At 46.3% G+C, this 14,103-nt stretch overlaps 1 pseudogene; it reads right to left on the bottom strand.

Moving 5' to 3' along the window:
- Window positions 1-364: 364 nt before the first annotated feature.
- On the bottom strand, window positions 365-984 carry LOC116559743 (annotated as a pseudogene).
- Window positions 985-14,103: the final 13,119 nt, after the last annotated feature.

The following is a 14,103-nucleotide window of genomic DNA, read 5'->3' as shown; positions in this document are numbered from 1 at the left end:
GGAATGGAAGAATTATTTTCAAGTACAGGAAGGTTCTTTGTCATCCTGGTATTGGAAGACTAAGATAATGGTTGTGCCATAGTTTTTTCAAGCAGTCGCCTGCGCATTTTATCCTAAGTGTTTACCAGGCAAGAAATCTTTGACTGGTGCTACCTGTCAGAGGAGCGAGAAGCCTTTGTGAGCCAACGGGTCAGAGTGGGTTCCAATTTTTTTTTTTGGTAGCTGCTTGGAGTTTATTTCCCGCTTGGTGCCAGGTGCACAGTTCCAGGTGTCGGGAAAGCTCCTCAGTGCTGTGGCCTGGCTGGACCGTGGACAGCGGGGCTCTGACTCCTTTTCGTGTCTGCAGTGTGGATGTGGCGGTCTACTGGCTGCACCCGCCTAGTCTCCAGGGTGAGGGGTAGCGGGTGGGGAGCGAGGCGGGAGGGGCTGTGGTGGCCTAGCGCCTCCGCAGGCCTTGGGCTGGTGGTCACCGCTCAGGTCAGGACGGGGGCCCAGTGCTGGCTGTGCTGGACTGACCACCTGGCTGCTTCCTCGGGGCGTCTTGAGCCAGGCCATAGGTGGTCACGCTGCGGTGGGCTTGGTGGGCGGGGGAAGGGGGTGTTGGTTCCCGGTGCCCCGCGGACTCCAGCACTGTGGCCAGGAACCCGAGGGTGGACTTCCCGAAAAAGAAGCTGGCCCAGCAGTGACCCGGGTCAGCCTTGGGGATAGCCAGGGGGTGGGGAATGGCTTCCGCGGGGCACTCGGTACCCGCAGGGGCTGTTGCTGGAAGTGGAACCCAGGTGGCGCCAGCAGTAGTCGTGGGTGGCCCCAAGCCAGCCGCCGGAGGAGATGGCCGCCATGCTCTGGCTTGCGGGCTGGTGGGACCTGGAAGGCGACCCCTTCTGGCCTCGCGCACGATCACGGGTGGCGGGGACGGGGCGCTAGGCCACGGAGCCCATTTGCAGAGGACACCGCGGGAGGCCGCTCCACGGCGGCCCAGGCTGGAGTGCGCTGGCGAGATCTCGGCTCACTGTGACTTCCGCCGCCCGAGTGCAAGTGATTCTCCTGCCTCAGCCTCCTGAGTAGCTGGAGGGATTACAGGCGCGCCACCACGCCCAGCTAATTTTTGTATTTTTAGCAGAGACGGGGGTTTCACCATGTTGGTCAGGCTGGTCTCGAACTCCTGACCTCGTGATCCGCCCCCCTCGGCTCCCCAAAGTACTGGGATTACAGGCGTGAGCCACCACGCCCGGCCGAGGGCACAGGATTTTAGGAGATGAGAGCTGGGCATGGTGCATATACCTTTAGTTCCAGCTACTCAGAAGGCCGAAGTGGGAGGATTGCTTGAGTCCAGGTGTTCAAGGCCAACCTGGGCAACATAGTGAAAACCCAACTCTGTTAAAAAGAAAAGGATTTGAGGAAATGAAAATTGCAGTGGACTTTCTACATAAGGAAAAAGCACAAATAGAGGCAATGAGGAAGAAAAGAAATAACAAAACAAAACACTGTATTTATGGGAAGGTGAAAACATCCTGGGCCAGAAGTTTTCTGTTGGAGAATAATAAAAGATACTGTTAGATAAGAAATCTAAGTGATCCATCCTGTAAAAAAAATATTTAACCCCCCCATAAGTGATTGACATAGGTTACTGTGGATTAGAGAGGATGTTCCTGATCAGAACAGGATTTGACAAAAATTAATCTGGTAGTAGTTCAAAGGATGAACTGGAGACAAAGAGAGAAGGACACTTGTTTGGAAACACATCCAGGTAAGAAGTGCCTGATCCACATCAAAGCCACGTGAATGGAGAATAAGGGCTGCTCCTGACATTTTAGATGGGAGCGAATGAAGTACACAATGGAGACTTGGGCACATGGACACAGGTTGGACCCATAGCAGAAGAGCTGAATTGCACTTGAGAGTTATCTTTATAAAAGAGGTCAGGAAGGCAGTATTGAAGAAAGTTATTTTAACCTTCAATAAAAGGGAATAAGCCGGGTGCGGTGGCTCACGCCTGTAATCCCAGCACTCTGGGAGGCTGAGGTGGGCAGATCACCTGAGGTCAGGAGTTCAAGACGAGCCTGACCAACATGGTGAAACCGCATCTTTAAAAATAAATAAATAAATAAATAAATAAAGGGAATAAAACATTTTTCTAGAAAGACAGATGGTGATACGGAGAGGAAAAGAAATCGGCCAGGCACGGTGGCTCACAGCTATAATCCCAGAATTTTGGGAGGCCGAGGCAAGTGGATCACCTAAGGTCAAGAGTTCAAGACCAGCCTGGCCAACATGGTGAAACTGTCTCAACTAAAAATACAAAAAATTAGCTGGGCGTGGTGGTGAGTGTCTATAATCTTAGCTAGTCTGGAGGCTGAGGCAGGAGAATCACTTGAACCCAGGAGGCGAAGATTGCAGTGAGCCGAGGTTGCACCATTGAACTCTAGCCCGGGCAACAAGAGCAAAACTCTGTCTCAAAAAAACAAAATAAAAGAAATAAAAGAAATCAAGGTGTGGTGGCAGAAGTAGTACGATGTAGGGAGCTTTCTTTTATGGTGGTTTTTGAAGGAAGCATTTAGTATGACTAATCTGTTTTCCCCTTCAGAAGTGGCACACTTAAATACAGCCCAATTAGGAGGGAATAGACAATGCACCGAAGGTCAAGATTGGACTTGCTTTGTTATCTTCTAAAGATTCAAAAGAGTGGCAGTATTTAAGACCTGATACATTTAGAACAAGCTATGAACTGATGTGTGCATTTTTAATCAAAGTAGGAATGACATGTCTAATCATGTAACTCACTAACTCAAACTTCTTGTGTCTTAGTACAAATCAAATTAATACTATGACTCTCATTTCTCATATGAAAAAAGCAATTCCCAACATGAATCACTTATTTATTTAGAAAATGAATAACTTTATCAATCTGATTTGGAGATATAAAGTGCCCTAAGGAAGCAGCAGTCAGAATAAAAGCCAGCTACTGCAATTATCTCACGCTGCCCTCTTGGATTCACAAACCCACAGCTGGGCATGCACTTGTCCCGGCTACTCAGGAGGCTGAGGCAGGAAGACTGCTTGAACCCAGGAATTGGAGACCAGCCCGGACAATATAGTGAGACTCCTGGCTCAAAAAAAAAAAAAAAAAAAAAAAGTTCCCTGTCTCTCACCTGGCACCTCCCCATCCCCCTGCAAAAAAAAAAAAAGATTCACAAGCCCAGTTTCTCCATTTCCTTTGTTTCACTACATTCCACTGATGTTGACCTTCTTCCTGTACTTCAAATATGTTGTTTGTACCCATCTTAGAACAACCTGGAAGCCTCTTCCTAAGATTGTCACATGGCTGCCTCTTTCTTAGCATTCAGTTATTGACGTATGTGTGTACATCCATTTATTTGAGACAGGGTCTCACTCTGTCACCCAGGCTGGCATTGCAGCCTCAACCTCCCAGGCTCAAGTGATCCTCCCACCTCAACCTCCGAAAGTGCTGGGATTACAGGTATAAGCCACCATGCCTGGCATCATTCAGTTTTTTTCTTCTTTTCTTTTTTTTGAGGCGGAATCTCACTTGTCACCCAGGCCGGAGTGCAGTGGTGCGATCTCAGCTCACAGCAACTTCTGCCTCCCATGTTCAAGCAATCCTTGTGCCTCAGCCTCTGGAGTAGCTGGGATTACAGGTGCGCACCACCACACTTGGCTAATTTTTGTATTTTCAGTAGAGACAGGGTTTCACCCTGTTGTCCAGGCTGGTCTCCAACTCCTGACCTCAAGTCTCAGCCTCCCAAAGTGCTGGGATTACAGGTGTGGGCCACCGCACCTGGCCACATTGCTCAGTTTTTAAATTGAATGTTATCTTCTCAAGAAGGTAGAGCAGATGCTGCTGGGCGCCCTACCCATACCCCTCACCAGGCTGTGCATTCATCCTCCAGCTACTAGGGGCCTTGGCTGCTAATGGCTCAGGCCATTGTTCTTTCACAGAGGAGTGTTGTTGGCTGAGAGGAGCCTCCTCCCCTGGAAGTGGTCCTGGAGATGATGGCTGAGAGGTTACGTTCTCCTCCTGGGGAGCCAGGGCCAAAGATTCGCTGATAAAGGGATGTAGCAGCTTCCTTGCCTCTGGGTGGGACAACTTCTGTGGTACAATTAACAGTTAAGGGCTTGCCATGGGATCAGGTGGAAGCTAAACTAGCTTTTTTTTTTTTTTTCGCTGAGTCTCACCACTCTGTTGCCCAGGTTGGCGTGTAGTGATGTGACCTCAGCTCAATGCAACCTCTGCCTCCCGGGTTCAAGTAATTACCCTGCCTCAGCCTCCCAAGTAGCTGGGATTACAGGCATGCACCACCATACCTGCTAATTTTTGTATTTGTACTAGAGATAGGGTTTCAGCATGTTACCCAGGGTGGTCTTGAACTCCTGACCTCAAGTGATCCACCAGTGTCAGCCTCCTAAAGTGCTGGCATTACAGATGTGAGCCACCGTGCCTGGCCTAGAGGCTAAACTTCTGAAGTCATACCTTTGCCTAATTTTCCCCTGCTGTCTTCTACTTTTCTTATTCCCAGATTTCTTTTAAAATCACTGAAGTAAGAATTTCTGCCTCAGTTTTTACCCACAGGGGACATAACCTAAAGGCAGTGACAGAAGTAGGCCTAGGAAATGGACTAGATTTAGATTTGGACATTGGATCATTCGTCCACTAGATGGCAATGAGAACCCCATTTATTTGTTGTGATGATGCAATTGCTAAATTGTTCACCTATAGTTTACAGGGGATGAAGTGTAGTTAGAAGTTGTGTTAAACTAACACTTTGAGAGGCCGAGGTGGGTGGTCACCTGAGGTCACGAGTTCAAGACCAGCCTGGCCAACATAGTGAAATCTCGTCTCTACTAAAAATACAAAAATCAGCCAGGCATGGTGGCACATGCCTGTAATCCCAGCTACTCGGGAGGCCAAGGCAGGAGAATCACTTCAAGGCAGATTGCAATGAGTTGAGATCACACCAGAACACTCCAGCCTGGGTGACAGAGCGAGACTCTGTCTTTAAAAAAAAAAAAAAGTTGCGTTAAATTGTGGAATGGCTCTGGCATTTGAGTGTGTGGAGAAAATGGGAAACGTCGGCATGCAGGACCATGGTACTATTTTTTCAACTTCTTGTGAGTCTGTAATTCTTTCAAAATAAGAAATTTAAAAACTGAAAATAGGCTGGGCGTGATGGCTCATGCCTGTAATCCCAGCATTTTGTGAGGCCAAAATGGAAGGATTGCTTAAGCCCAGGAGTTTGAGACCAGTCTGGGATGGTGAAACCCCATCTCTATAAACAAAAATACAAAAATTAGCTGGATGTGGTGCTGCATGCCTATAGTCCCAGCTACTCAGGAGGCGGAGGTGGGAGGATAGCTTGAGCCAGGAAGGCCAAAGCTAAAGGGAGCCGTGACTGTGCCCCTGCACTCCTGCCTGGGTGACAGAGTGAGACTCTGTCTCAAAACAAAAAACAAACAAACAGCCGGGCGCGGTGGCTCAAGCCTGTAATCCCAGCACTTTGGGAGGCCGAGGCAGCTGGATCACGAGGTCAAGAGATCGAGACCATCCTGGTCAACATGGTGAAACCCCGTCTCTACTAAAAATACAAAACATTAGCTGGTGATGGTGGCGCGTGCCTGTAATCCCAGCTACTGAGGAGGTTGAGGCAGGAGAATTGCCTGAACCCAGGAGGCGGAGGTTGCGGTGAGCCGAGATTGCACCATTGCACTCCAGCCTGGGTAACAAGAGTGAAACTCCATCTCAAAAAACAAAACAAAACAAAACAAACAAACAAACAAATAAAACCACTGAAGTCAATAAATGGCAATATCAGGAAATCAATATTGTATCCTAGGTGGAATAGTAAACATTAGTACCATCTTCAAGGATTAAGGGATTCAGAGACAATCATTCTCACATATCCTCATTTAATTCAATAACTTGGTTTCTGTAAAAATCAAAGAATTGTGCCAGATGACATGGACTACCAGAAACTCAACAAATAGTAGCCCCAATTAAAGCTCTTGGACCTGAAGTAGTATTTTTACTAGAACAGATGAACATAGATTTTGATATGTGGTGGGTAGCTATTGAACTAGCAACTACATTAATATAAATTAATGTAATTGAATGTATTCATGACTTTGTGCCAGGACTATGTTAATGCCCCTATTCTCCATCACAATGCAGTCCAAAGGGACCCAGATCATGTGGCTATTCCACAGAATTTCACATTCAGCAGTTACGTTGATAAGTGAGCATGATAAGAAGTACCCTGGATTGCTGATAAGATACATGAACTTCAGAAGGTAGAAGATAAGCCAGCCCTTAAAGGAGTCTGCCACATGCATTAGTGAAGTTTATAGGGGTCGGGTGTTCTGAGGCATGCCAGGACAAGTCCTCTCTGGTAAGGGACAAGCTATTGTACCTTCCATTCCCTACCACTAAGAAAAAAGCACAGAGAATGGTAGGCCCCTATGCATATTGGAGGTATATATCACACTTGGGGAACACTGCTTTGATCCATTTATTAGATGATGATGAAGGTTACCGGTTTATTTATTTATTTATTTATTTTTATTATTATTACTTTTTTTTGAGATGGAGTCTTGCTTTTGTCGCCCAGGCTGGAATGCAATGATGCAATCTTGGCTCACTGCAACCTCCACCTCCTGGGTTCAAGCGATTCTTCTGCCCCAGCCTCCCTAATAGCTGGGATTACAGGTGCACACCAACATGCCTGTCTAATTTTTGTATTTTTAGTGGAGACAGGGCTTCACCATGTTGGCCAGGCTCTTCTCAAACTCCTGACCTCAAGTGATCTGCCCACCTTGGCCTCCCAAAATGTTGGGATTACAGGTGTGAGCCACCACACCCAGCCTTCAGGTTACCAGTTTAAATGAAACCCAGATTTTAAAAAGCCTCTATAGTAGATCTAGTTTGCACTGCAAGAAACATTGCCACTTGGGCTATATGACCAAGGAGATTCTAAGGTACTAGATATATCTGTGATAGATAAAGATGCAATCTAAAATACTTGAAAAGCTCAAATATGAGAATCTCAGGGCAAATGAGAAGGGTTCTGGGGCAAGGCCATGCCACTGGCAACAGAACTATACACTATTCAAAAAACAACTTTAGGGCCGGGTGCAGTGGTTCATGCCTATAATCCCAGCATTTTGAGAGGCCAAGGTGGGCAGATCCCTTGAGGTCAGGAGTTTGAGACCAGCCTCGTTAAAATGGTGAGAGACCAGCCTTGCCAACATGGAGAAAACCCATCTTTACTAAAAATACAAAAATTAGTTGGGTGTGGTGGTGCATGCCTGTAATCCCCAGCTACTCAAGAGGCTGAGGCAGGAGAATCACTTGAACCTGGAAGACGGAGCTTGCAGTGAGCTGAGATTGTGCCACTGCACTCCAGCCTGTGTGACACAGCGAAACTCCATCTCAAACAAACAACAACAACAAAAAAAACCCAACTCTGGCATGGTGGCTCACGTAATCCCAGCACTTTGGGAGGGCGAGGTCTGAGCTTAGGAGTTTGAGACCAGCCTTGCCAACATGGTGAAACCCTGTCTCTACTCTAATTTTGTATTTTGTAAAAATATAAAATTAGCTGGGCATGGTGGCATGCACCTGTAATCCCAGCTCCTTGAGAGTCTGAGGCAGGAGAGTTGCTTGAACCCAGGAGGCAGAGGCTGCAGGGAGCCGAGATTGCACCATTGCACTCTGGGCGACAGGGCAAGACTCTGTCTCAAGAAAAAAAAAATGCCTGGAGAAGAAGCGTGTGAGTAGATTGATGGGAGTGGGCAAGAAATGCCAGCTAATGTCCACCAGGGATCATGCACTGCCGCTAAGGTTCTAAACAAGCAAAGTCATGTAGTAAATATGCTGGCTAGCTTCTATCCTCAGCCACATCAGTGATTGCACAGTGGCCTCTAAGCAGAGTAGCTGTGGTGGCAGCAATGTGGGTTATGCGTGAGTTGAGCAGCATGGGTTCCCTCTCAACAATGCTGATCCAGTCACTGTTGCTGCTGAGTGTCCAGCCACAGGAACAAAGAGCAAGACTGAGCCCTCCAGGCAGTACAGCCACTTGAGAATACCAGCCTGCTACTTGGTGGCAAAATGATTAGATCAGACCCCTTTCATTCTGCAAAGAGCAACAATTCATCCTGGGCAACGCTGGATTTATTATAGCCTCGGGACCAGCTGCAGCAGTCAGGGTTGTTAAGATTGTTCCACTAGCCCTTCTCTTCTACGGACCCAGAAATTGCACCAGCCAGAATTCCAGACAACTTGCAGCCAGATGGACTGACATTAACATAAGAAACATTTGGAGCTGAATGGTACAAAGGGTAGACTGTAGCAGATGCTATTGGTGCCCTTGTAAATCCCCCTACACAGGCTGGTGTGCCAGCATGGGCTGCTAATGGTTTACATATGTACTCCTCCCCAGAGACTTGCATTTGGCTGAAGGGAGCTGCCTAAGCCACAGATGACTGAAAGATTAACGTACTCCCCACCCCACAGATAATCTGGGGCCAATGACTGATGGATGTAGAGGGAGAGGCCCAGCCCCTTACTTCCGGAAGGGTTCACCAAACATTTGTGCTCTTGCTTCCACAGTACCCAGAGGCAGTGACCAGCCATGAACTGCATTTCCCAGCCTGTTTGCCACTGACAGGGCCATGTGGATAGTTCTCATCAGTGGAATGTGAGAGGAAATGAAATGGAGTCTCTCAAGACCAAGAAGATTAAGAAGCCTTCTCTACTTATTCTTTCTCTGCCCTTCATCCTGCCTGCAGAGGAAATCCTACAGCTGGGGGAGCCACCAAATTAAAGGAGCCTGGGTTCCTGAATCGCCAGTCAGGAACACTATGGTTAAGTGAGTGAGAAATAAACTTTTGTTGTGTTTAGCCACCAAGGTTTAGAAGTTGTTTTCTTATAGCAGCAAGAGGGGTATTAATCTAACTAGTATACCCTCTACCTACGAACTCTAATGGAATTTCTGATGTACTAGAAAGTCGAACTGTGTGTTTCCAAAGGTTTCTTCTGATCCAGATTCTCTGGTACATTTCCTCTGAAAAATGACTGTATTGTTTATGAGTTATTCTGCAGAAAGATCATATTGCTAACAGTATCGCTTACCTATCCTATTGTAAACATGATAGAGCTCAAAAGCCCATGGCTGAGAGGAACTAGATTCTAATTCTGGCTCTTCTCAGCCTGTTATAGGGTCTAGTAAATGTAACTTTTTTTTTTTTTTTAAAGAGAATCTTGCTCTGTCACCCAGGCTGGAGTGCAGTGGTGGGGTCTTAGCTCACTGCAATCTCCGCCTCCTGGATTCAAGTAATTTTTTTGTCTCAGCCTCCCAAGTAGCTGGGATTACAGTCTCCTGCCACCAGGCCAGGCCAATTTTGTTATTTTTAGTAGAGACAAGGTTTTACCATATTGGCCAGGCTAGTCTCGAACTCCTGACCTCAGGTGATTTGGCCACCTCAGCCTCCCAAGGTGCTAGGATTACAGGCATGAGCCACTGTATCTAGTGGTAAAATGTAACTTTACCTCTCTGAGCCTCAGTTTTATGAACTGTAAGTTGAAATGTGAGAGAGGACAATGAAACCTCTAAAAGTCTTTCTAGCTCTGTTGTTTAATGATTATCTATAGTGTATTTCTTCAAGACATATACAGCAACAGTTCTTTACATGCTGGGAGGAGTGGGAGCACAGAACTTCAGTGCATTAAATTTTGCACTAAACTTAACTTACAATAAACTATTTAATCACTGAGTATCTTTTATTTTTGGAATTTTTTTTCTTTTTTTTTTTTTGAGACGGAGTTTCACTCTTGTTAGCCAGGCTGGAGTGCAATGGCGCGATCTTGGCTCACCGCAACCTCCGCCTCCTGGGTTCAGGCAATTCTCCTGCCTCAGCCTCCGTAGTAGCTGGGATTACAGGCACACATCACCATGCCCAGCTAATTTTTTGTATTTTTAGTAGAGACGGGGTTTCACCATGTTGACCAGGATGGTCTCGATCTCTTGACCTCGTGATCCACCCGCCTCGGCCTCCCAAAGTGCTGGGATTACAGGCTTGAGCCACCGCGCCCGGCCCTTATTTTTGGAATTTAACATTTGGAGATGAGTCAAAGAGACTAGTTTCTTTGCTTTTGACTCCAGATATAATCATGCCGACTCAAATAGCTCAAATATTCCATTCAATTAAGGCAGTAATTGGGGGTGATTTATCTTTCAGAGGAGTGGAAAATGGGGGCAAGGAAGTCCACTGGGAAATGGCTGTGTTTGGCAATACCAAGAAACACTCCAGGGTAAGTGGCCACCATCAGTGACCTGTAGCCCAAGCCAAGAATGAATTCAACGTTAAGCTACAAGCTGTTGAAGTTTTAATTCCTTTTTTATTTTTCTGAGATGGAGTCTGGCTCTGTTGCCCAGGCTGGAGTGCAGTGGTCTGATCTTGGCTCATTGCAACCTCCACCTCCCAGGTTCAAGCAATTCTCTGCCTCAGCCTCCCAAGTAGCTGGGATTACAGGCATGTGCCACCATGCCCGGCTAATTTTTGTATTTTTAGTAGAGACAGGGTTTTACAATCTTGGCCAAGCTGATCTTGAACTCCTGACCTCGTGATCCACACATCTCAGTCTTCCAAAGTGCTGGGATTACAGGTGTAGAGTCACCAAGACTGGCCTGAAGTTTTAATTCCTTTATAAGCAAATAGGTACGGCTGTGTTCCAATAAAATCTTATTTTCTGGTTTCAGCAAGCATTTTTTGAAAATTGACAAACCTAAAGAAAGTCACTGGAAGCCACAAGATTATTAAAGAAAAATTTCCAAAATCTGTTTTCCTGGTAAATGTAAAGTCTTCTGACATTGTGTTTCTCTGAATCACGTGGCTTTTTTTGGTTTGTTTGTTTTGTACAGGACAAGGCATTTGTCTAATCTCTTGATGCCTGTGTAATAAATCTAGGGGCTGGGTGCAGTGGCTCACGCTTGTAATCCCAGCACTTTGGGAGGCCAAGGCGGGTGGATCACCTGAGGTTGGGAGTTTGAGACCAGCCTGACCAACATGGAGAAACCCCGTCTCTACTAAAGGTACAAAATTAGCCAGGCGTGGTGGTACATGCCTGTGATCCCAGCTACTCAGGAGGCTGAGGCAGGAGAATGTTTGAACCTGAGAGGCAGAGGTTGTGGTTGGTGAGCTGAGATTGGGCCATTACACTCCAGCCTGGGCAACGAGAGCAAAACTCTGTCTCAAAAAAGAAAAAAGAAATCTAGGCTGAGTGTAGGCAAGGAAGGGACTGGAAAGCATTTGGGTCTCTGACTTTTTCTGGGCTGCCTATATCTCACCCATTGTGTAATATGCATGTTTCCATTGGGCTGACTTTCTCACAAGTGAGGACAATGGGCAATCCTCAGAGGTTGGAGCAGCTATAGATTCAGTTTCAGCTGTTGGATGATGCCTTGTCAAATAGCCATGCAAGTTTTTGTCAAATTCCAGGGCTCAGCTGCAGCTTGAGCAATGACATCCCATAAGGCTTTTAAAGGGACAGAAAAGACAGATAATCTCATCCCCCTCTTTGTCAAGCATTTTGCTCCTTTCAGTTTACCACAAACCTGGCTCTTCAGTGTTTAATCTATGTATTCCTATTACTAGTATAAAAGGAACAGCCTGGGCATGGTGGCTCATGCCTGTAATCCCAGCACTTTGGGAGGTCGAGGCGGGTGGATCACAAGGTCAGGAGTTCAACACTAGCCTGACCAACATGGTGAAACCCCATCTCTAGCTGGGCATGGTGGGGCCCTCCTGAAATCCCAGCTACTCAGGAGGCTGAGGCAGGAGAATCACTTGAGCCTGGGAGGTGGTGATTGCAGTGAGCCAAGATTGCCCCACTGCACTCCAGCCTGGGTAACCAAGTGACACTTTGTGTCAAAAAAAAAAAAAAAAAAAAAGGAACAGTGATTTCCTTAAGAACTGAGACTTCAGTTCTTAAGGTGTTGCTGGCCTTCTCTGCTGAGGATCTGGGGAATGATTTCAAAATCTCCTTACAGAAAAATGCATCAAACCACTAGAGAAGATTAATATAGTTTAGATATTTTTCTCCAAATCTCAGGTTGAAATTTGATCCCCAATATTGGAGTGGGTCCTAGTGTTTGGGTCACGGGGGCAGATCACTCATGGCTTGGTGCCATCCTCACAGTAATGAGTGAGTTCTCTCTTGCTCTACTAGGTTCCCTCAAGAGTTAGTTCTTTTTTATCCCAGCTACTCAAGAGGCTGGGGCAGTAGAACTCATGTTACCCAGGCTGGAGTGCAATGGCGCGATCTCGGCTCACTGCAACCTCCGCCTCCTGGGTTCAGGCAATTCTCCTGCCTCAGCCTCTTGAGTAGCTGGGATCACAGGCACGCACCACCATGCCCAGCTAATTTTTTGTATTTTTGGTAGAGACGGGGTTTCACCATATTGACCAGGATGGTCTCGATCTCTTGACCTCGTGATCCACCCGCCTCGGCCTCCCAAAGTGCTGGGATTACAGGCTTGAGCCACCGCGCCCGGCAAGAGTTAGTTCTTAAAAAGAGCCTGGTACCTTCCCCTCTCTCTCGTGCTTCCTTCCTCATGTCATGCGATGCCTGATCCCTTCCGCCTTCTGCCGTTAGTGAAAACTTCCTGAGGCCCTCATTAGAAGCAGATGCTGGTGCCATGCGTCTTATACAGCCTGCGGAACTGTGAACCAAATATAACCTCTTTCTTTATAAATTACCCAGTCTCAGGTATTTCTTCATAGCACTGTGGATAGACTAAGACAGAGGTGTTGGAGAATCTAAGACCTGTTCCATTATGAATCAACTGCATCTAGCACATGCAACTAGCATCACCTGGACTTAAAATCTCCATGCCTTCTGTCTTCTTTTACCTTCTGTAACCATTCACTTGCCGAGTTATGTCTAGTCAATGTACACAGAGTTTTTCATATCATTCCTTTCTAAAATTGCCACCACTTATTTCAGGCTCTCTCACTGACACCATAGCAGGAGACTCTGAATAGCCTTTCTAGCCCCAAGGCATCTTGACATGCTTGTAGGCTATTCATTTTAAACCTGTTTCCCATCATATTTATTTCTGCTCATTTCTTCTCAATGGTTCCCTACTGCATCATATGTAATTAAATATAACCTTACCCTGGCATATCTTAAAATTAAGCTTTAGCTTGCTTAATTTTCCAGCATTAATTTCTTTCTTTTTTTTTTTTTTGAGATGAAATCTCATTCTCTTGCCCAGGCTGGAGTGCAGAGGCACAGTCTCGACTCACTGAAACTTCCACCTCCCAGGTTCAAGCAATTCTCCTGCCTCAGCCTCCTGAGTAGCTGGGATTACAGGCAGGTGCCACCATGCCGGCCTAATTTTTTATTTGAGTAGAGACAGGGTTTCACCATGTTCAGGCTGGCTAGAACTCCTGACCGCAAGTGACCCACCCACCTTGGCCTCCCAAAGTGCTGGGATTACAGGCATGAGCCACAGCACCTGGCCATCCAGCATTAATTTCTTAGTACCAATGTCATACACATGGTTCTAATAGAACTACCTGGAAAAGCTTGAGCTTTCATAATTACATAAGTATCTTTCTTCATCTTATGTTTTCCACCCCGAAGGGCTGCCTTTCCTTTTTACTCTAATTTTATTCAGGCTTTTAGGAGAATCTCCAATGTCTTTTCTCCTTGGAAGCTTTTTCCATATGGGTAAGGTCTGGTTCTGGTTTTCTTCACAACCTTCACTATTTTAAGCATAGAGCCATTCACATAGCTATTTTTCAGTACTCTTTTGTGGAATTGAATTAGATAAATAAATCCTTTGGGTACAATTCCAGATCCATTTGATCATAGTTTTGTGACTGGCACTGTTCAAGGGCTAGGGATACAGAAATGTTCAAAACAGGAATAAACTACTGCCTTCAAGGAGCTTAAATTGGGGGCAGGATTGAGGGAGAAAGACAATCAATCAATCAATCAACCGATACACAACGTATGTCACTTGATATGGGAGCTGTGGAGAGAAGTAGAGTGGAAAGGCGGATAGGGAGTACCAAAGTGGTTAGAGG

Source organism: Sapajus apella, unplaced genomic scaffold, assembly GCF_009761245.1.
Source record: "Sapajus apella isolate SASKATOON/1434 unplaced genomic scaffold, GSC_monkey_1.0 scaffold1, whole genome shotgun sequence".
Classification (NCBI taxonomy): domain Eukaryota; kingdom Metazoa; phylum Chordata; class Mammalia; order Primates; family Cebidae; genus Sapajus; species Sapajus apella.
The sequence above is the reverse complement of the archived record's forward strand: the minus strand, read 5'-3'. Positions and strand labels throughout refer to the sequence as shown.